The sequence below is a fragment of the Lissotriton vulgaris genome, chromosome 8 (genome assembly GCF_964263255.1).
Source record: "Lissotriton vulgaris chromosome 8, aLisVul1.2, whole genome shotgun sequence".
In the NCBI taxonomy this organism is placed as follows: domain Eukaryota; kingdom Metazoa; phylum Chordata; class Amphibia; order Caudata; family Salamandridae; genus Lissotriton; species Lissotriton vulgaris.
In genome coordinates this window covers 716,859,354-716,881,981 of record NC_141696.1, presented here as the reverse complement: position 1 = coordinate 716,881,981, position 22,628 = coordinate 716,859,354, and positions in this window count along the sequence as shown.

Genomic DNA, 22,628 nt, shown 5'->3' with positions numbered 1-22,628 from the left:
TCCGCGAGCGGAACGGATTTTCCGCCCATACTTAGTCTTGAGAGGTCGGTGGGGTTAGTGTGACTTCCATCCATTCTTCCGCCTCCTCCGGCAAGTCGAAGAAATGAGATTTGTTTTCATGCAGTATCTTGAGCCGTGCGGGGAATAGAAGCGCATACTTCATGTTCCTGTCTCTCAGTTTGCGTGTCACACCCAGGAAGGTGGACCTGGCGCGTTGCACTGTGGGCGTGAAATCAGGGTATACTGAAATGTTCTTGTCCTCGAAGCGTATCGGTGCCTTCTCCCTAGCCGCTCTTAAAACAGTGTCCCGATCCCTATAGTGAAGAAGGCGTGCAATCAAGGGGCGAGGAGGCGCCCCCGGCTGCGGAGGTCGCGACGGCATCCTGTGCGCCCGTTCCACACTGTATAGGGCAGTGAGATCTTCCTGGCCCACCAATTTACGCAGCCAATCTTCCACAAACTGGGTGGGATTCCTCCCCTCGCTTCTCTCCGGAATGCCCAGGATGCGGACGTTGTTGCGGCGGGCACGTCCTTCCGCATCATCCACCCTATCCCATAGTTGTTTGAGCTGTTTCTCCACGTTCTCTAGTTTCGCGGAATGTTCTGTCTGTTGCGGTATGAGGTCACTCAGTGCTATCTTCTGTTCGGAGACCCGCTCCGCCAGTTTGTTTTGGTCGGCTCGCAGTAGGGATAGGCCAGTCGCCATATTGTCTATGCGCGATTCTAGGGCTTCGCGCGTCGCGCGAATTTCGTTCAGGATAAGGTCCAACTTGGCGTCTTGTGACCCTTTTCCGGTTGGCGGTATAATGTCCGCGTTCGAAGAGGCTAGCGGTTCCTCGGAGCCCGTGGACTGCATGTCCGTCGGAGCACCCTGATCCTGTGTCCTGCCCCTGTGTCTGCCCATTGATCTCATGAGCAGGGTGGCGTTGTAGTAGCTACAGCCGGCTGCTGCAACCTCTGTAAGCGTCCACGCAGGGTGCCAGGCAGTGGCTGTGGCGGGTCTGAGCTGCGCCGGTGAAAGGCAGTGGCAGTGCTGCGGTACAGACCCCAATGGCGGCAGGGGTAGTGTTGGCAAGCTGTTGTAGCGCCGCTGCAGGGTAGGACGGCGTCCTGTTGGGGACCCTGCAGGCAGTTGCGTCCACGGTCTCGCAAGGTGGGCAGGGGAAGTTCTCAGTTACAGGTGACAGCAAGGTGGGGTACTCCGGAGACTGGGAGCGCAAAGGAGCAAGGTGTTTGGTGCCACGGCAGTGCGCCACAGTGTGTGACGCGTTCCCACGCCGCAGGTCGGCACTATCAGCCAGGTACTCGGGGCTTATGTCTCACCGGAAGGTGTGCGGGCCTTGATGTGTGCCGCTGCGCTCCAAATCCTCGCACTCCGCCCGCCGCCGAGTTATCCAGGGGTAGGCGAGTCCCCGGGCCCCGTCACGGCCCAGGCGCGGAGACAAAATGGCGCTGGCAGGGTAGCCTCAATGCCGGGTCGTCCCCTTGCTCGTAGTGTGTGGCGCAGCCAGGGAGAAGCGGGGTCCCCAGCGCTGGCGGCGGGCTACACTCTCCACCCGTCTCGCTCTCCTCGCCCGTATAGCCGATGGAGCAGGCACCGCCGGTGTTACAGGCGGGTCGCGGGCCGGTCCGGTGCGGCCCCGCGTCCCGGGCGGGCTCACGGCCGGACAGGCCGGCCGGCGGCTGAGGCAGCTAGGAGGGAGGCAGCGGGGACTCAGGCAGTGCAGGGACCTCTCTCCGCAACCCGTTACCTCCACAGGAGTCGCGGCTCACCTCCGGTCCGGGGTCCCGGCCGAAGAGCGGCAGTGGCCAGGAACAGGTCAGGCAGGCCACTCAATTGAGGCCGAGGCTTCACGATGCGCTGCAGGCCGCGATGGGCACCACTGCCGTGTTGCTGTACCGGTGCGGTTCGAGAGGAACAGCACCTCACCGCTGCACGCCGCCCGCACCCGGAGGCTTCACGGACAGGATTCAGGTGAGTTGCAGGCTGGGATGACAGGATAGATTGCTAGTATTAAGGGCTAGGGACGGAGCTCAAGGACTACACGTCCGCCATGTTCGACGCTAGGCCACTGACTCCTGCTGGGCCTATAACAAAGGCCGAATCTGAGGGGCTGTCAGGCCTCCTTTTGTTCGAGTCTCCTGGCTGGCAGCAGTTAGGAGACTCACACCTAGAAGCAAAGGTAGCAGGGGTGAACAAAGACTCACACCTGGTTAGCCCTTCACACATACTAAAGAGAGGCAGCTTTTCACTTTGTTCAGGAGCTGTTTAAGAGATATGCATGCACTATAAGAACGTCAGATGTGTTGATCTTTCCCAGTATTTGCATAAAATAAATAGCATTTATATAGCGCTTACTACCCCCGAGGAGGCGTTGTAATAATTTAAATATCACAATTTTTTTCTTTTAAATCACTATGGGTAGGGGAAGCTCTTATCTGACAAAAGGCAACATAGGTTTACGTGAAGCTTACAAAAGTGTGAATCTTCTGCCTAAATCAGGAGGGTTTGCAAGTATACTCAAAATGTGCTCAAATGTACTCATGATAGACCTGCTGAACATATATGTGAGAGCTTAAGATCTGATGTCACTTCCTGTATTGTCACCTCCTGTGGTCACGTGCTGCGATGTCATGCGCCGAGATGTCACGTGCCGTGATACACTTGCATACTGATTAATTAGGTTAGTCCCCCCAGTTCTTTTTTAGGTCTCGCCTTCGCAGTGCGCATGCGCTGCAAAGGCAAATGACCTTTTGCTGTCGCTTTGGCTTTTCAGGCAAGCACGTGCACACTTTCCATTGCCTTCAATGGCAGCGTGTACACGTCAGGAAATTCACTTGCGGGAGCGCGCGGCCCATCTGGTCGCAATTATCGCTCCCGCGAGTGAATCGTGCCCGCTCCCCTCCCCTCCCCCGCCGCGCGAGGTGCTCGTGTTTGTTGCTTGTTTTTTCTTCCAGTGCAGCCACTTCCTTTATCTTCATCGCATTTTTTCAACCCTGCTTTCTTAAGTATACGTGCATTGCTGGTCTTTGTGCTGCTTAGTGTATTTCCCATAAGGCTAGGCCATGGGGAAGATTTGAGTGTGTATGTTTGGCGGTTATCCTGCTATTTTAAACATGTGCATTTTTGATCCGCGAAATATAAAGTAAAGTTTGAGTTTGTGTAGTGATCTGGAAATAAAAATAAGGCGGACCCGATATTCGCTGCAGGACAATGAAAAAAAAAATCTTTTTGTTAGGACATACCACTTAATTGTTGACATTGTCAAGTGGTAATGTTTAAAAACACAGCAAACAGTCATCCAGTATACAATTTGTCCAATTCAAATGAAGCGTTTTCTGTTTATTTCTGACATTTCTATGGCGCCCACCTCTCTACCCGGAAAACCAGGCGCTTTACAGAAAATGAACCCTTTCTTTGCAGGTGAGGCGGAGGGCGCAGTCAGGTGTGAGAGAGAGCCGGGGTGGACGGGTGGGTAGGGCCCTGAAAGAGTGGGAACAAGCCCCTCATGGTGGAAGGGGTGTGTGAGGGAGGGTGGCATCTCAGCAGGGTTGGGGTGATGGTGTGCGGACCTTCACTTCTAGGGGTGCGAACCCAGACACCAGGGGGCAGGGGTGTCCCCTCTCTCCCCACCCCAGGGAGCATTTCGTCACACTTGTGTTGCAAAGATTAAATATAACACACCCTCCCTATGCCCTGGTGACCCCCTCACTATACAAACAATCATGGATCCTATAAACACGCCCTTCATGTGCACCAGACACGGTGAGTCCGCAAGGGGTCCCAATGGAACACACATACACACTGCCTAGAACCCCTTCAGGCACCCAGTTGGCGCTTTATATGTGCATGACCCATATTAGAAGCACTGTACACGCCCTCAGGCGTACGTGGTGTCAACACTTGCTGCTGACACTCGCGGTGCCCTGAAGTAATTTCTTCGAACCCTGACACCGACAGCCACACTCAGCTCGGTACATTGACTCCCATTAAATTTGATAATACAAGAATGTTGTTCTTAGCGCATACAAACTACTAACGCATGATATAACGCGATATATACATTGGATTATTATCAATATTGTGGGAACTAGTCGAGGTGGGCTGCATTGATTGGAAGCAGTAGGTCCTTTCTTTTTTAATTTTTACAAACCAGTCCCTTTATCTGCTGAAAGTAAGGGGGGGAGGAGACGAGGAAGGTACAGAGGGCTAAACAGAAAGCAGCCTTTTTACCCGAGTGCCTGTGAGAAAGGTATTTTGAAGGAATATGCTTCTCAGCAAATGTAAAGGCTACTTCTGGATGGTTCAGGCTTTGATTGATGAAGTCACTTGAGGCGTCTTGCTGCCTAAAATGTGTCATTTTTAGAAGAAACCAAAGCTGTTACCAGGGAGCTCTGTGGTGCGTGCTTTTAAGGGACATTTACACAAAAGTTTGCATCAGGTACAGTCTGATTGTGTAGTAATAATATATATATTTGAGACAACTTCTGTGATCTCAAACATGACATTTTTAACATACTTTGCACATCCTAATACTGCGTCTAATACTATTTTACGTTTACAGATTGCGTTACGTCCCAGGGTGCGACTTTGCAGCACTATAAGTGCACAGGTCACTCTTCCCAAGTACAGGGCAGGATTCACAGCTGTGACTCTTTGATCGCACAGACATCCGCAGGGGTCACACTCCTACCAGGGTACGACCTCGTAGCACTCTAAGTGCACAGGTCACTCTTCCCAGGTGCGGGGAAGGATTCACTGACGTGACTGTGGTCGCACAGAGAAATCTGCAGATGTCATTCACCCACTAAAGCTTCAGATCATAAAACTGTGCATTTCCATTTGATTGGTTTGACATGCATTTATTTTTCGATTTCTTTGAAGGAGCGTTTATCCGTTCTAGGCATTTACCTGAAAGATAACACAATACCTGCAGTGTATTATTTTTTAGCCATGTGCTTGACCCATTCCCACACCCTATGACTCCGGCCATGGGCTGAGGGACATAGTTCCCCTACTCTGCATATATTACATAGATGCAGCTATACATTGGATACATACATGACCTGCAGAGCCCTACTTGTGCACATTCAATGTTAGCATAGGCTTATTAGAAGTATAAACGCTGTCGGGCGATGAACAAGCTCCAGGCAGAAACCAGCTTCCTCAGAAGTGTAGACAGTGTCCCCCTCTGTTTCAAACGACACCACACACCCTGCGAGTATTATACACACTCAGGTTTGCGCGGTCGCCAAAAAAGAGAGAGACCAAAACCCATAGGTCTCCTGAATTGAAGACAGGGCAATCAGGAGGGCCAAATGGAAAGGACGCAGTTTCCTGCAGAGGAGAGAAGAAAACAGAACACACAACAGAAACCTTAGTAGACCCAGAATGGTAACAAGAAGAAGCTATCTATTTCTCTGTACCGAGTGTGCTGTAATGCTCTTACCTGCCCAAAAGATTGTATCAAACCCAAAAGGAATCCATGGAATAAAAGTAATATACGAACCAAAAGAAGGGTCGATACTTTGGTCTCTCCGGACAAATTAAATAGTTCCAATTGAGAGTTATTTCTGTTAAACAGTCTTGATTCACCTCCCAAATAAGCGTCCAACACAATGAATTGCAGGTAAGCGATAATCCTCGCTGTGCAGGTAAAACCCAAAAACGAAGGTCAGCAGAGAAAGTCTGTCCACAGACGTAGGCGTTTCCACAAAGGTTTAGGTAACACCGGCTATTCTCACCCAGCTTACCTTTGAGCAACAAATAAACAAAAGAGGAAAATAAACGTGACGGCAAATGTCTTTTACTTTAAACAAACTGCCGAGAGTTAGCTGCAAACATTCAAAGCGTTCGGGTCCGAGGGTGCAGGGGAGCAGAGGAGTGGCTCATAGGACAGAGTAACGCTTCCGAGCGCCACACCTGAGAGCCGTTGAAGGCGGCGGAGAAAACAATTCAGATCCGGCGTTTACCGCGGCCAGGGATTCAGACGCTCCACGCCGTAGTGTGAAAGTCCTTTGAAAATACCACAAGAACACACACGGCCTCGGTTAGCTTACGCTCAGGGAGGAGGAGGAACAGGAACACAATATCAAGGGAACACAGGAAAGTATCGATGATACTCGGGTCGGGACACAGGCAGGAATCCAAACAAGAAAACCAAGCGCCGCTTGGAAGAGGGAGGAGGCATATGAACCTCCCAGTCTGCGTCTGATTGGTGCAGAAAGGAGCATGGTCTCCCTAGAACGCCTCAAGGCATCCTGGGATTTGGAGTCCCGATTAGGCTGAAAGCACACCACAACACACTCCGAACAGGCACTAAAGACCTAGACCCTCCCTAAGAGCTCCGGGTTCTAACAAACGCCATTTTACCTTTCTGCTGCTTTTGCACACGACACTGCATATAACTGTTGTTGTAAGTTAGGCTGCGTGAATTTCTTCATATGAGAATGGCTGGGGGGGCATGGCCAAGATGGCGGAGTGAACGGACGTGTTCCTCCTGAGCTCCCGCGTCCGCCTAGGCCTTGAGCCCTGAACCTACGCCTTTCTCCCCCCTGATCGGCCCGGAGGTCCGGGTACGGTCGGAACAGTGTAGGGGCGCAGCTGAGAAACGTTCCGGTGCCCTCCCCGGCTGAGGTGTCGGGTGCAGCGAGCCCGATTGTTGGGGCCCGGGCTACTGCGGCGGAACGACCCCGCCTGGAGACCTGGCTGCCGCTACCATAGACCCAGAGGCTGCTGCGGAAGGTCTGCTGCATACGGTGTCGCCAATAGAGGGACCGAGGATACCGGTGATCCGGGACCGCTATCAGCGGAGCGGCTCGTGGCCGATGTGGCGGGCCCCGAATGCGCCCCCTGAGCTACTCGAGGCCGCGGCTGAGACAGTGCTGGAGGAAGAAGCAGGCCGGGTTCACCGAAGGCAGCACTAGTGCCACGTCCGGTACTGGCGAACACTCACGAGGGGCACGAAAGGACTTTGGCGCCTTCCTGGCGCAGTGCACCTGGATCCCCGGTCGCTGATCGGCCTCCCGGAGGTGAGAGGGGCTCGATCCCGGACCGGAAAGTGCGCGAGGCCGCGGCTGCGGCCTAGCAGGGGTCACCCGGCGGCGGAGGACACCAGTGAGACGGTGCCTGGGGAGCAGCGAGTCCGACGTTCAGTGTCCTACCCTGAGCACGGCAATATCCCTGGCCGGGGATAACGGAGCCGGATTACGGTGAAGCCGGGCCGCAAGCGTTACCTCCCCCCGGGTCCTGGCAGAGGCGCCCCCGGGGTACCGAGGGAAGAGCAGAGTGACCGGGAGCACTGCGAATACCCAGCGAGTTGCACCCGAGCTGGCAGAACACAACTTCGGCAGTGGGCTAGCATAGGTGCAACCCAGGATCTAAGGGAGGCCCCCCCCCGAGAGCCCGACTGTTGGTGGCGAAGGATCCTCGGAGCCCCGCAGATAGCACCTGAAGACAGGGAGGCACAGGTTGGAGCGGCCGAGTCGAGTTCCCAGGTGCCGGGCCCTGAACAGAGCTTTCCCCTTCCCCCACGACTTTGGCAAACGAGGTGAGGAGTGAGCTGGAGGGGTGCGCAGGGACACGGAGCCCCCAGAGGAGTTGCAGACTGCCTTAAGAGGCGTGCGGAGTTGGCGATATATCGCGCCACAGGGGCCTGGAGTGCACGACAACGCCTGCCACCTGGGGCGCGGAGGGGCTGGTGGAGAGGTCTGGGGACCAATGAGCGGCGTGGGGTGAACAACAGCCGGGGACCCTATTCGGTGTTGCGGAGGCCGACAGGGACGGGTCCACGTAGCGGAAGCTACCGGGAGCTCACACCAGAGGCAAGAGCTTGGGCGGAGGACGGCTTGGCAGAGATCTACTGTGGTGCACTCACGAGCTCTGGGAAGAGAGGACAATGGCTGGGCAGAAGGGCGGCAAGGGCAATAACCGCACACTCACGGAAATGCTCAACAAACCACCTGGCAAGGGGGACAAGACCTCAACGCAGTCGGGAGGGGCTTGCGGATCTCAAGGAGGGAGCAGCGGAGAACCCCCGGTAACCAGATCTTTTCTGGAATCCCTCTTCGGGACACTGAGAGACGATTTTCAAGAGTTGAAAAAGGAAGTGGCAGGCGAAGTCCGTGAACTGCGCAGGGAGGTGGAGGGCCTCGGGGAGAGGGTGGAATCAGTGGAGAGCTCGACACAAAGACAGGATGAGGAGATTACGCACTTGCAGCAGGAGGTACTACGCCTCAGGGACCAGCACATAGACCTTCAGCTGCACAATGAAGATCTGGAAAACAGGTCAAGGCGGAACAACATTAGGGTCCGGGGAGTACCGTCCACAGAAGAGGCCTCCGGCATAATGACCTACTTGCAAGAGCTATTTCGCGCTGTCCTTGGCGAACCTGAAGATTACCCCGTCAAGATCGATAGAGCTCACAGAGTGGGCCCGCAACGGCGGGCAACTGGGCCTCCGCCGGATGTCCTGGCTTTCCTTCCCGACTTCCCGTTGAAAGAACGGATTATGTACGAGGCACGGAAGAAACAGACTATAACCTTCAGAGGTCACCAGATCTCGCTGTATCAAGATCTAGCTGCGTCCACGCTCCAGAAGCGCAGGGCATTCAAGATTGCGACAGACTTCCTGAGGCAACACGATACGCCCTACTCCTGGGGACACCCTTTCCGCCTCATATTCCGCTGGAATGGAGAGTCACACCAGCTGCGGTCTCTCCAGGATGTCTGTGAAGTGCTAGGGATCACGGCAGAAGAAGAAGACTCATCTACGCCACGGGGAAGGAGGGATTCGACTGACGGAGGCTGGCGGAGAGTCTCGAGACGCAGGACACAGAGAGCCTCACAAAGGCCGGCCTCGCCCACGATTAGGTCCAGGATGGCGGACGCCATACGAACAGCAGCCGAGTCCTCGGTGGTTGAAGAGGAAGTGGCGCTGACCGCATAACTTATCTCCGGGGGGAGATTGACAATGCATTTCTGATGGAGCGGGCTTTCGAGGGGGGGTGGGCGCGGGTAGGCGAGGGAGGAGTGCGAGTGGCAAAGTCGCCCACTAAGGGAACTCACCACAGGCTTGTCCGAGAAGGGCAGGCCTGGGACTACTTGGACTACTGACGGTTGGTAAGGATGGGTTGGGAAGTTAAAGTTGGGGCTGGGGGGAAGGGACTCCAGGGGTCGGGGAGTTGTGGTTCAGGGGTTGCGGGATCCGGGTGGGGGGTGTTCGGAGAAGCTCTGTCCGGTGTTGCTGTGAGATTCGCTCCATTTAGCCAGACCTCACGGGCCGACCCGCAGGCAGGATTGGTGCTTGCTGCTTTTGCCCGTCAAACGCTGAAGGGTTACATTACTCTGGTATGGCTGGATTGAAGGTGGTGACTTTGAATGCGAAAGGGCTAAATAATCCCACGAAACGTAGGGCTGTTCTTTCCTTGCTGGAGGCCTCCCGAGCGGACATTTGTCTGCTGCAAGAAACGCACTTGCTGGCTGGGGATTGTCACAGGTTACGGTCCCGCTCCTTCCCCACACAGCTCTTCTCATCTAACAACACTAAAACGGCAGGTGTAGCTATATTGATCTCTAATTCTTTCAGGGGTGAGGTGCTACACAAATTAGCCGAGCACAGGGGGAGATTGCTAGCGTACAGATTTAAGTTGGGCCCTTTGCAATTCACGGTGGGGTCTGTCTACTGCCGAACGAGCGTCAGGAACATTTCCTCCACACTACATTGAGGGAAGTCACGGCCTCACCCGACAGGCATCTCATTCTGGGGGGGGACCTGAACCTGGTATTTGATTCCTCACTAGATAGATCAGCGCAGCGCTTTCCACAGACCGGGGAACTGTCACCCACTATGAAAACACATTTATCTGACCTTGATCTGCACGATCTTTGGAGAGGACTCCATCCCACAGATAGGGACTATTCTTATTTCTCGCACGCACACAAAACATATGCACGGCTGGATTATCTGCTGGTCTCGGGCCCAGTTCGGGACATGGCCACTGCCTCTGAGGTAGGGGTCATCTCCCTATCGGATCACACTCTGGTCTCAGGGACCTTCCTGGTCCCGACGACCCCGGTTCAGCGCGGAGTCTGGCGCTTGCGAGACACCCTTTTGCACAAAAAAGTAGTGGTGCAGCGTATTACGGAAGCAGTGACTGAATTTCAACTGCATAACTCTAACCCCGGCACCACGTTGGCGACTCAGTGGGGAGCACTTAAGGCGGTTCTACGGGGAGAATTTATAACAATATCGGCGGCTGAAAATAAAGAAAGGAAAGTTAAACGGGATGAACTCACGCACAAGGTCAGGGAATTAGAGCAGGTGCATCGACGAACGGGGGCTCCTAGAATTTGGAAGCAACTAAAGGCGGCGAGGAAACTCCTGTCGTCTCTAGACTTAGACAGAGCTGAATATGCGGCTCTTCGTCTGAAGCACGCTTACTACACGGGAGGGGACCGCTGTGGCAGGCTGTTGGCGGCTAAGCTCAGAATCGCACACCAATGCCGTCGGGTCAAAGAACTTGCGGTGCCAGGTGGGCGCACAGTCAAAGAGGACGTTGACATAGCTGAAGCTTTTCGACAGTTCTATTCTGAGCTCTATGCGGAAGACGGCGCGACGACTGGAGACCCTGAGAAATATCTGGACTCAGTGACTCTCCCGTCCCTCGATCAAATACAGACTGACCACCTAGACAGAGAGATTAGAATAGAGGAGGTTATTACAGCGATCGCTAGGCTGAAGCTTGGGAAGGCCCCGGGACCAGATGGATACACCACCCTCTTCTATAGAACGTTTTGCACTACCCTGGCCCCAATATTGACCAAGCTGTTTAACTCTTTCGACTGCCCCGGCGCTATCCCACCGGATCTCTTGCACGCCACAGTATCCGTCATTCCGAAACCGGGGAAGGACAGGGCTCAGTGTGGCTCGTACAGGCCGATTTCACTCCTAAACGTTGACCTCAAAATCTACACGGGGATTCTGGCTGCAAGGCTAGCACAGTATCTCCCCGGGCTGATTGAACCGGACCAGTCCGGCTTCGTACCCGGGAGGCAAACGGTGGATAACACCAAGCGGCTGGTACACGTATTGGAGAAGGCTTCGCGGATTCCTGGGGAGAGGATGCTACTCTCAGTCGATGCCGAGAAAGCATTTGACCGGGTGCACTGGCCGTATCTTGAGCGAGTGATGGCGCGAATGGGCATAGGGGAGAAATTTAGGTGCATGATCTTTAATTGTTATAAGTTCCCGTCTGCAACGGTGCGTGTCAATGGCTGCGGATCGCAGCCCTTTTTTATTGAGCGCGGCACCAGGCAGGGATGCCCGCTATCACCTCTGCTCTTCGCTCTCTATATGGAGCCCTTTGCCCAGAGAGTGCGACAAAACCTAGATGTCACGGGAGTGCGGATGGGGGGTTATACCCATACGGTCAGCTTATATGCAGACGATGTCATTTTTGCGCTGGAGGATCCGCGGAGGGCTTTACCGGCGTGTATGGAGGAGCTTGGGGCTTTCGCGAGTACGGCCGGGTTTAAGATGAATCTGGGGAAATCCACGGCATTAGATATCTCCCTGACACCTGGAACGAGACGAGAGTTGCAGAGTCGCTATCCACTGAGATGGTCACGGGAACATGTGCCTTATTTAGGCATCCTGCTGGCTCCCACGCTACCAGAGATGGTGGCGGTTAACTATGAGGCGTTAGGCAAGAAGGTGAAAGAGGAACTCGGAAGGTGGAATAAGGGGATGATATCGTGGCTGGGCAGGATAGCAGCGCTGAAGATGACTGTGCTGCCACAGATTTTGTATCTCTTCCGGGCACTTCCGCTGCAGCCCCCTAAAGGCTGGATACGGATGATGCAGACCGCTCTATCCCACTTCGTCTGGCAAGGCCGTAAACCCCGAATGAGGAGAGTATTGACGACTCTAGCGCCGGAAGCGGGTGGACTGGGTGTCCCTGACCTTCACAAATACTTCCAGGCGTCACAGTTGAGGTACTTGGTAGAATGGAGCAAGTGGGAATCGGACAAGCACTGGCTCTTCCAGGATCAGGCAGTGGCGGGCCGGCCCTTGCAGGAAATCCCATTTTTGCGCAGACAACACAGACCCCCAAATCTTTATGCCTCCTATGTTACTAGGGTGCCGCTGAGGGTGTGGGATGCCACTAGTGAACTATTCGAGCTTACCTCGTTCCCTTCTCCGTTCACTCCTATTGTGAACAACCCGGATTTTACGCCGGGGACGGAACCGGGGGCCTTTGCGCACTGGCGAGAGAAAGGCTGTAGAGCACTTTTTCATATGTATGGAAGGGATGGGATCCTCCCCTTTGAGGACCTTAAAGAGAGTTACCAACTAACCGAGGCAGATAGGATGCGGTATTGGCAAGTCAGACACTGGGCACTACACCCGCAGGTACGGGACGCGGCGGACAGGGCTCTGCTCCCTTATGAACGATGGATGGCAACACGCACATCGGATGCGAAACTGATAACGGATCTGTATAAAATGCTGCAGCCTCCTTCTACACACATTTACAATCCAGGTAGGGAACGATGGAGCAGGGAGTTGGGGAGAACGCTCTGCCACAGGGAATGGGAACACATCTCATACCGGGCGCGACATTCTGCATATCACGTGGGGCTTACAGAAACCTTCACCAAGGTGTCGACGTACTGGTATCGCACCCCCGAGCGCCTGCACGAAATGAATAGGCTTATAGACTCTACATGTTGGCGCGCTTGTGGACACACTGGGACACTGACACACATTTTATGGGACTGCCCACTACTACAGGACTACTGGAGGGAGGTGCTCGATGAAATTGATAAATGTTTTGAGATAGAATTACCCCGCTTCCCGGCCTATACTTTACTGGGCCTGCCTAATGCCTTAATGTTCCCGCTGAAATCCCGGAGGGGGAGACACATTGCCATCGCTTTGGGCTCAGCTGTGCAGAACATTCTAATACACTGGCGCACCTCCACTATTCCCTCGATCACGGGTTGGCTGCATAGGCTGTGGCACGTACTAGGCATGGAGAAAATCTCGCTTACACTGGCTGGGGAGGTCGACCAGTTCGCTGAGTTGTGGCAACCATTTCATACTTTACTAGCCACTGAATTCAAGGAGCTTACGTGCCCCAGATACCTGAGACTCCTTAGGCTTACACCGCTGATCACTTGAGCAGCCAGTAAGGAGGGGGAGGGGTGGATACGCCTGTAGGGTACGTAACGGAAGAGGACTTAGGGGCTCCAGAGCTCCATTTTGGCAGAACACCGGACGGGGAGTTAAGGGAAGGGGATGGGGTGGGCAAGAGGGACTGTTGGGGTAGTTTGTTATGTTAAATGTGAGATACAGTGGGATTGTTAATTGCTTTCTGATTGGTACTCGTATGCAATGCTCAAGGACGCCACCCATGGCGGCTCTTACCTAGCAAAGACTGTAGTACTCTGCAGGTTGCAGCGTGCTCTGGATGACGCATCAGTTTTTTGCGCTAGGAACTGTCTATGATTTCCTGTTTTATATCGCTGTACCACTGTACTTCTTTAATAAAATACTTAAACCCATATGAGAATGGCTTGTTTTCAACGTCCCTAGACTTACATCTCAACCTTAGTCTGCACAGTGAGTGATGAAGCCTCCAAGGTTATCGTAACAATGTTAGCTGTTATTCGGGCTGATCGTTCAACGCTTAGACACAACATACACGCAGATGCAGCTAACTGAAATTCTGGCGCCTTTAATATTGCATTGCATGCATGAGTTAGGCACTTGGAGAAAAATCCATTTCTAGAGAGAGAGAGCGTTTTGCAGATACCGATGTGATTAATCTCTACTGATCTTAGAGGTATGGGGTCCCCGATACAAGCCTAAGAGACCATCTATATTTTATAAAACATAGTTCCTAGCACGGGAGGGTGGCATACTAGGCACTATAGGACTTGCTTCCACTATCATTATAATATGATTTCTCCTTTTGTGTTTTATGGAATTGTAACAATTCTGATTGTATTATTTCTAATCATATGCCTGCTTGTGTTAGCAAAACTACTGCATCTTAGAGCACATCATTAAAATAAACATTTTAAACTTTCCTGTGTCTCTTTTTACCCATGTTGTGGACTGGTATGAGAATAACAAACGAAAGAGTGTTCTTGACTCCCACCATTCCTGAGAGTAACCTAAGTCGCATGTTCTGGGTTGTCTAATCATTGGTTCCTTTCCTATAGGATGAAGAGCTAATGAGGCACTGATGCTAGTCCGTTAGGGGTTCTAGGAACTGAGGTGAGTTTCTTGGTCCACCACAATTCACTGAGGTCCTGGGTCTCTGTGCACAGTTCTGTGCATGAGCAGAATCCCTGCAACAGTGTTGCCACCGCAACAATTGCACATACTCTCTCTTGTTGTGAGCAAAAAGTATTCAGTAGATTTATAAAGATGTGTGCTTTACAACCCTGTTACTGTGGTTATAAAACTTTAGTATGAAATCCAAATTACCACAAGAATAAAATGTGAAGTTAACACTCGCTTTTATCATTGTAACCTATATGTTTTCAGCACTTGTAATGAGATCTACAAAGGTATGGAATATTCCTCAGGTCCATGCTGGTGTATATGAGTCTATTCACTAGTAACTCAATGGTAGTGTAGTCACCAAATCACCCCATCTAGTGATTCCATTGTAATAGGGTAGCATAGCTTGTGGCAAAAAAAGGGAAAAAAAGCTTTTTTTTAAAAGCTTGTTCTTCCCAAAATGAAATAAGATTCTGCCCCCTGTCAATAGTTGCAGTAGAAATTGTTAACAATATTTGTGAGTCTAATGTACTACTGTAGGATATGAAAAATTAGTTAGAACCAGAAATAAATATACAATATACAAACATAACTGTAAATAGATCGTGTTCCGTTGGAACAGATTGCGTTTGATTGGTGGCTAATGGCTTTAAACATGAGGCATCCTTCATAGTCTACTCTGAAAAGCTATTAAGGGGTGCACTCCCAAGCCTTCTATGTTCTGGCACATCTGGGCCCATGTTTCAGTGCAAAGAGAAGGTATTCAAGAGATTATTCCCCCTTGTTGAATACTCTCTGGGGTTTGAGAACATGGTCAAGGTGAGGTCTCATGTGATCTCTCCTGTTGGTACATAGGATGGGATTTCAAAAGACAGCCAAGCCCACACCTATGTTTGTGACAGCCCCTTCAGGTAAGAACAGAGAGGCTTATGTTACCAAAAATACATAACTAGATGGTTTGTATTTGCTAGGTTGTGTTGTTTGGAAGCTTGATCGTCGTTTAAATACACTATATGTTCTAGCTGTGTTTACGGCTATATGTAAGTCTGTGTTCACAGGCAAAGTCCACCAGAGCAGGTAAACTACTGAGAGTTACTTTTGGTTGGTATGAAATGAAAAAAACAGTATTTGTAAAGCACACAGCTACCTCTGAAGTGGTGTACCGGCACTGGGGGCACTAGGCAAACTATTGCCCAGAGTCACATGGAGCTGAGCTAACCTGCTGCAGGCACTGGGGATCGAACCGTGAACAGCGTAGTCCGGAATCAGGCACCCTGGCAGCTGCCCCACACCTCTTGCACGGCAGGAAGGCCTGTTCAGCCCATTGATTTTTGCCACATATATGGCGCCCCAAGTAGAAAAGAAAACAAGCATTTACAATGCAACGGTCTCGCCTTTGCCAAAGTTAGAGCTATTGGCATTATAGCGCGGACTTTACCTGAAGGTGTCAGAGCGCTTCACAATAGGAACAGTAATGATACATGAGGAGAAAATTACAAGTGAACAAAATACAAAAGCAAACGTTAAGTTACATGAGGCAAAAGTGACAATTGTGAGCAAACAAAATACAAGAGGTAGCAAACGGTACATTACAGGAGGAACAAGTGCTCATTCTACATTGCATAAGGAGTTTCAAAAATGTCTGAGCATAACCACTTTGTGCTGTGCGCACTGCTATATTCACAAAAGCTAAACGTTCTAACTGCACAAAGTCGGTTGTGGCGTGTTCTGAGAAGTTGCTGAAAAACGTGGGGCACTCAGCAATTTAAAGCGTTCCTGTTTTGTTTCTCTTTATCTGGAGTGACCGGGTGAGAACAGTTCCAGTATAGCACCCTGATTGCGAGCGGTACTTTACCCGTGTGGAATTTGAAACTGCCTATCTGTGGGGGACTGCAAATCCCAAGACTCCCCTCTGACCAAGCACACCTGGCCCGGACCACCACCACGCCCACAGCTCCTGGCGCGATATAACAGACATACATCCCCGCGTCGCAGGAGCGCGCGGGAGCGCCGGGCTAAGCCCGGGCAAAGGGCGGGCCCTCTGTAGCCCTCAGGAGCCGAAGGAGGCCGGGCTGGGCCCACTCCCTAACCTCATCTTCATCCCATTTAATGATTGTCCCGCCTGTCTGTCTAAACAGTGAGCAATTACTCTCACCACATAAAATGCCCCTGAGCCCCATTAAAGGAACTGAGACTTCGAAAAGAGGAGGGTGTAGGCGTACACTTGATAGTTATTTTTCGAGGGCAGTTAAAGATGTGGATACTGAAAGAGAGTCTATGTTGGCGGTACGTCGGGCTGAGCGGCGACGCTCAGTGGAATCTATGAAAAATAATTGCTCGTCCCTGGGTCTAGTGCAGTCTGCTAGCTCACTATCCACGAGCCACCATTCTGACATAGAGGTTTTAGACACAGCTTGCAGTGACAGTATCCCACTACTTTTGAGAGACACTATTGCTTCTTCTTTTCTGGAAGGGTCTAATGAGGAAACGCCTATAATCATTCCTCCCTCACCTCGTAATGTGAGTACGGTGGCCAAAGTCCTAGTTGACTCACAGGTACACGTGGTAGAGGTCAAACAAAATAAAGCCATAAGCGCTAATCGATCCCGAGCAAAAGGTTCACCACCTAGGAAAAGGAGAAGGAGGGGGAATGTCTTACCAAATAAAAAGGTCAGCCATGCGGACTTTGGCAAATTTCCTGATAATAACCCGTCACATTCTGTTATACCTTCTGGTTCGGTTATTTTAGAGCAGGCCCCCACCTCAGAGACATCTAGCACCGAGATAGCGGGGACTCTTGAGCAGCTGCTCAGATCCTTTACACTACCATTGATCGATAGACTCAAGAGAAATGAATCTTGGCTAGGGATTTTAGAACAGGCTATAGGCAAAAACACAGGGCTAATTGAGAACATGGCTAAGTCTGCCCAAGCGCCCCCAGTTGCTTTAACACATGCTGCACCATCCTCTAAGGGCATAGCCCAAAAGGTCACAAATGATAATATTTTAACTACAGCTAAACCCCAGAAGCAGCCGCCTCCTAATATTCCATCTCATCCTACTAAAAACAAGGTCAGAGACGCAGGGGGGGGAGAAACAACCACACTCAGCTAAGGGTTTAACTAAATTGGGGAGTAAAAGTCCAGATAGGGCAGTAAAACCCATGAGGTGTCCAGATCTACCTCCAGAAGCTGTTCCGCTGGTGGTGGTTCTAAGGGGAGTCCCCATTCTAGAAGAGGGTAAGAGAGAAGGATATTTCCAACTAAAAAATAAAATCGCATATTGGCTTAGCCAAAACCGACCCTTACCTCCTAATATAAACGGTGAAATTCTTCATGTGCGGCGTGCCCATTGGATGGGTAACCGAAAAAAGGACATAAAGGGGGACATCATTATAATTAATTTTAGAGACCCCAGAGCAGTCACACTCATCCTAGACTGGACCCCCGAATATGGCACCAGCTCCTTAACAGCCTGTGACTTGACCTACTTTTACCCAAGACCCTCCATGCTTCCTATAGTCAACCCCAGACCCCTAATGGGTAACTGGGACTATCGTCTCGTTTCTCTTAGAAATCGCTACGAGGCCCTTTCAGGCCTGGAGGGTGTGGATTGACTTAACAATAAGGGCTCTGATTCGGTCAGAGGTGAGAGTGTGATTAACACACTCCACTCTAACCCTGAGCAGAATTCTATATACAATAGTCTGGAGCCCCCTCCCAACAACCCTCTGACAGAAGTTGTAGCTCCTGTCCAGTTGGAGAATTACACTGGGGGTAAAATGTCACCTCCTATTGCTGCTTCTGTCTCTGCACAGAATTTATCCCCCGTGCAGATTATCGGAAAGTACATTGGGACAAAGGGTCGTAAGAATAAGGAACATCATACTGATCATGTAATGGTAGACAGCAAAGGAAACCAGGACAAGCTACTGGCTTCACCGATTACAAAAGGCAAACAGACAGGGGTAGTCTTAAGGGTCTCCTTCTGGAACATAGCTGGTCTACGAGCAAAGACCAATAATTGCATATGGGTAGATTTTATCAAAGATTTAGACATTCTGTCCCTCCAAGAGACTTGGTCCCCTGAGGAAATCCATCTAGATGGTTTTATAACTTACCATGTGCCCGCAGACCCCTCCAGTCACGGGAGATGTAAGGGGGGGCTCTGTGTGTATGTTTCGAATCTTCTTGAGGTAGTATCAATTAGCATGGTGAAATCGTGCAGTCAATATCAAATTGTTGTAATTCAAGTCCCCCCTAAGGTGGAGCTAATTATTGTCAATATGTATAACAGTCTAGACAAGGGCAAAGTAAATGAAATGGTACACTCCATTGATGTGGCGATCAGGAATATTGCGGCTAAATCAGGGATGGATTCGATTTTAATCTGGGGAGGTGATTTCAATCATAATCTTTGCCAACACTTCCTGAGCGGATGTGGTGACTATGCGGAAGACGAAACTGAGTTCCAACCACACTTTGCCCACCATAACGGGGGCGATGAGCTCAATGAGATGATGGCCACCCACAATTTGGGCTTCGCCAACTTGCTTTGTGTACCCCCAGTGGAGTTCAGCCCCACCTTTGTAGGAAGAGGTCACAGTACCTTGATTGACTTTATAACAATTTCTAATTCCTATGCAACTTGGGTGGCAGACTTTGCAACCAACACTATAGGAATTAGTGACCATCTCCAGCTCAGTTTTAGTATTTTACTTCCTAAAGATAAAGACTGCTCACTGGTGGAAAGGCTGGCTTGGACCACTGGTTGTACACTGGCCAGACAAAATGGTTACGCCTTGAGATGGGCACAATGCAATCCTGAGGTAATTAACTCAAAAATTATAGAGCAAGCAATAGTACCTATCACTAAATGTTTGCAGGATGAGGTCTCATATTTGGACATTCTAGACTCTTTTGCTGATATAACCAGGATAATACAAGCAAATCTTCAGCGACCCACTAGAAAGAATAAACCTGGTAACACTAGGTGGTTTGACGCGTCCTGCACAAAGACTAACTCACAATTGATAGCGGCATTGCACAAAACCCCAAGAAACAAGGCAGATATAATAAGGTGTAGGAAGGAGTATAATTTAGCTAGGAAGGCACGTAAACAAGAAATAAAAAACGAGGCCTGGGTGAACTTACATGAAGCCTCAAAAAATAGGGATAGTTCCGCGTTCTGGGCAGCAGTAAGGGCACCGTTTTTTAACCCAGGAGACCTGGCAAAAATTGAGGTGGCAATACCTGAAAAGTCCTGGATTACCTTTTTCTCTGAAGAATACAATCCGGGGGTGGTAAACAACATTGTGGACGTGGGGTCATTAATAGGGGTGAATCAGGATTGCTTTGTCCCCATGTCCCTATCTATCACTGCCAAAGAAATCACAGAGGCTATTAATCAAAGTAAGGGAGGAAAAGCTCCGGGGGCAGATCGAATACCCATCAATTTATTTAAATATAAGAACGAGTTATGGTCCCCGCTCCTTACACACGTGCTCGAGGCCAGTTGCAACCTGGGTTTTATTGATACATGGTCAGACTCAATAATTATCCCTATTTTCAAAAAGGGCGACGGAAACAACCCTTCCTGCTATCGCCCTATATCGCTCCTGGACTCTTTTATGAAAATAACTGGGAGAGTAATTTTGAATCGACTGCGGCAATGGGCAGAAGACGCAGAAATTCTGTCGCCAGTCCAATACGGTTTTAGGGAAGGTCGGGGCACAGTTGAACAAGTCCTTAATTTCTCGCTACTCCTAGGAAAATACACTCAGGCAAGGAAGGGGAAAATGTAATCTGTATTTGCAGACTTAAGCGCTGCCTTCGACTGTGTTAATCACAGTCACTTATGGAATATTCTCAAGGAGTTGAAGGTGGATGAGGCCCTAATTTCCTTCCTTAGGCAGCTTTACATGGGAGCCAGGGCAAAAGTTAGATTTGGTACCAACGGCGAATGTACTAAGCCGTTCCATGTCCGGTGGGGTGTCAGGCAAGGATGTGTTCTCGCCCCTTTTCTTTTTAACTTATACACCAATGATTTAGGGAAATATTTGAAGGCCAAGGTGCGCGATTCACCCCAGGTCAAACATAATCAAATTGTTTCACTCCAGTATGCTGATGACGCTGTGGTCATGGCCAGAACTCAAAGAGGGCTACAAATGGCCTTAAATACATATATGAACTTTATGGACATGAGGGGGTTGAAACTAAATGTAAAAAAGACATTTGTAATGACCTGTGGCAGACGTAGGAATGGAGAGTGTCGCCTGTTAGCAGGGAAAGAGAAGATTGCCCCTACCAAAACTTTTTCCTACCTGGGTATTGTATTAGAAGAGACGGGCAGTTGGGGGCCTGCAATTAGATCTAGGTCTCTGATGTTTAAACGAGCAACATCTGCCTTGATGATATTCTAAAAAAAATGGGGGAAAGACCTGCAGAGATTTTGCTGAAAATTTACCAAGCAAAGTGTATCAGCACAGCTACCTATGGGGCAGGAGTCTGGGGAATTTCCGACTCATCACCCATGCAGAAGATAGAAAACGCATTTTTAAAATTTATTCTGGCTGTTCCCCAAAGAACACCTAATTTTAACTGTCATGCAGAGTTGGGCATTCAGTATATAAGTGGCCTTATTAGCATGCAACCGCTATTGCTGTGGCACCGAGTATGGACCTCACCCGATCTTAGCCTGAACAGAGACATTGTTACTGACTGCATGAGTCTAGATCGGGCTACTAGAATCCCCTGGTTGACCTACATACGTAAGTTCGCTAATGATCTAGGGAGACCTGAGTTTTATCATACACCTGAATCACAGTGTAATATTTCCAGGAAGGACTTGAAGCTGCTTTGCTGGAACCATTTGGAAACTCTAAGGGCAGGAGTAGAACTGGTTAAGAAATCTGTGACCCACCATCAAGTAACGTTAGTGACATACTCAATTCAACCTTATTTAAACTGGTGCTTAAATGGTTTTGACTTATATTTATTGACAAGATTTAGGTTTAACATCTTTTTTCGCTTAGTAACTTTCCCAAATATGAATAACTGGGAGAGGATGTTATGTAGTTGTCCGTGTGACAATATGTCAGCTCAATCCACATTGCACGTTATCTGTTTTTGTAAATTTTATGTTGATGAAAGGTTGAGGTGGATAAAACCACTTTTAAAAAAGTATGGAACATGGAGACAATGCAGGCCGGCCCTACTGTTTCTTTTATCTCTTAATGATGTATACACTGTGGCCGTAATGACAGGTTTTTTAAAAAGCGTTCTAAAAAAAGGAAAAGCTTCAATATTCTTTAAATTTATTTGTTCTTTTTAACCATTCTTAATGTATTTACATGAATTATTGTATGTACGAAATTGAATCTGTTGCTTTTATGATTTTATGTATTTTAAAATCGAATAAAGCTTTTTCATTCATTCAACTGCAATCAGGGCCCCCGGCTCCCTGTTAGCTCTGGCTTGCTATTAGCTTCAGCATCTCTGATTCCTATATCCAGAATGTGCTTTTGAAGCCAAACATGTTTTATGAGGAGCCCAGTTTTGTAACTGCAGAATTAAATACTTCTCTCATACTATTAGCACAACTAAAGAATGAAAGCCTGTGCTTTATTTACTGCTTTAAATAAACATTTACATGATTGAAAATTATGCAATGGTGTCATGTTCATTGCACCAAAGTAAGCATGCAGTACAAAAATACATGATGAGTAACTTGCGCTATATGTTTCTATACTGACATTGGGAGGAGGGGGGGTCTGGTGACGTTTGAGGTGCCACTGAGACCGATTATGGTGATACACAGGACCATATCACATTGATGCCTGTTTTGTGACACAGACAGACAGACAGACAGATCGATCGATCACAGGGAATAAGACAGAGGAGAGAAAATCACATACAGACAGAAATGCAGCAAGAGAGGCTCACAGGGAGGAAGCGAGAGATGAAGAGAGTAAGAGGCCCCAAGATAGAGAAAGATGAAGGGAATACATACTGACAAAACAAACAGGGAAAGCTCTGAAGCAAAGAATCTGAATCTGACAAAAAGAGATAATATGTGACCCGCTGAAACAGAAATCTTGTCCTGCAAAATGTACCAGTAGCGAAGAGACATCTAGTGACCAAACCCAGCAGCAGCGATCACAAGCCTGAGGCTGGAAAGGGAGACACGGGCAGACTCTGGAACGGACACAAGACAGCAAACTAATATTACGGGGCTTTCTCCCAGGCAATCACCAACCTCAACAGGCCGAAGGATGAACAGCAAGCCTGCAGTCTACACTCAGAGGCGGAAGAGAAATCCAGGAAATACCTGTGC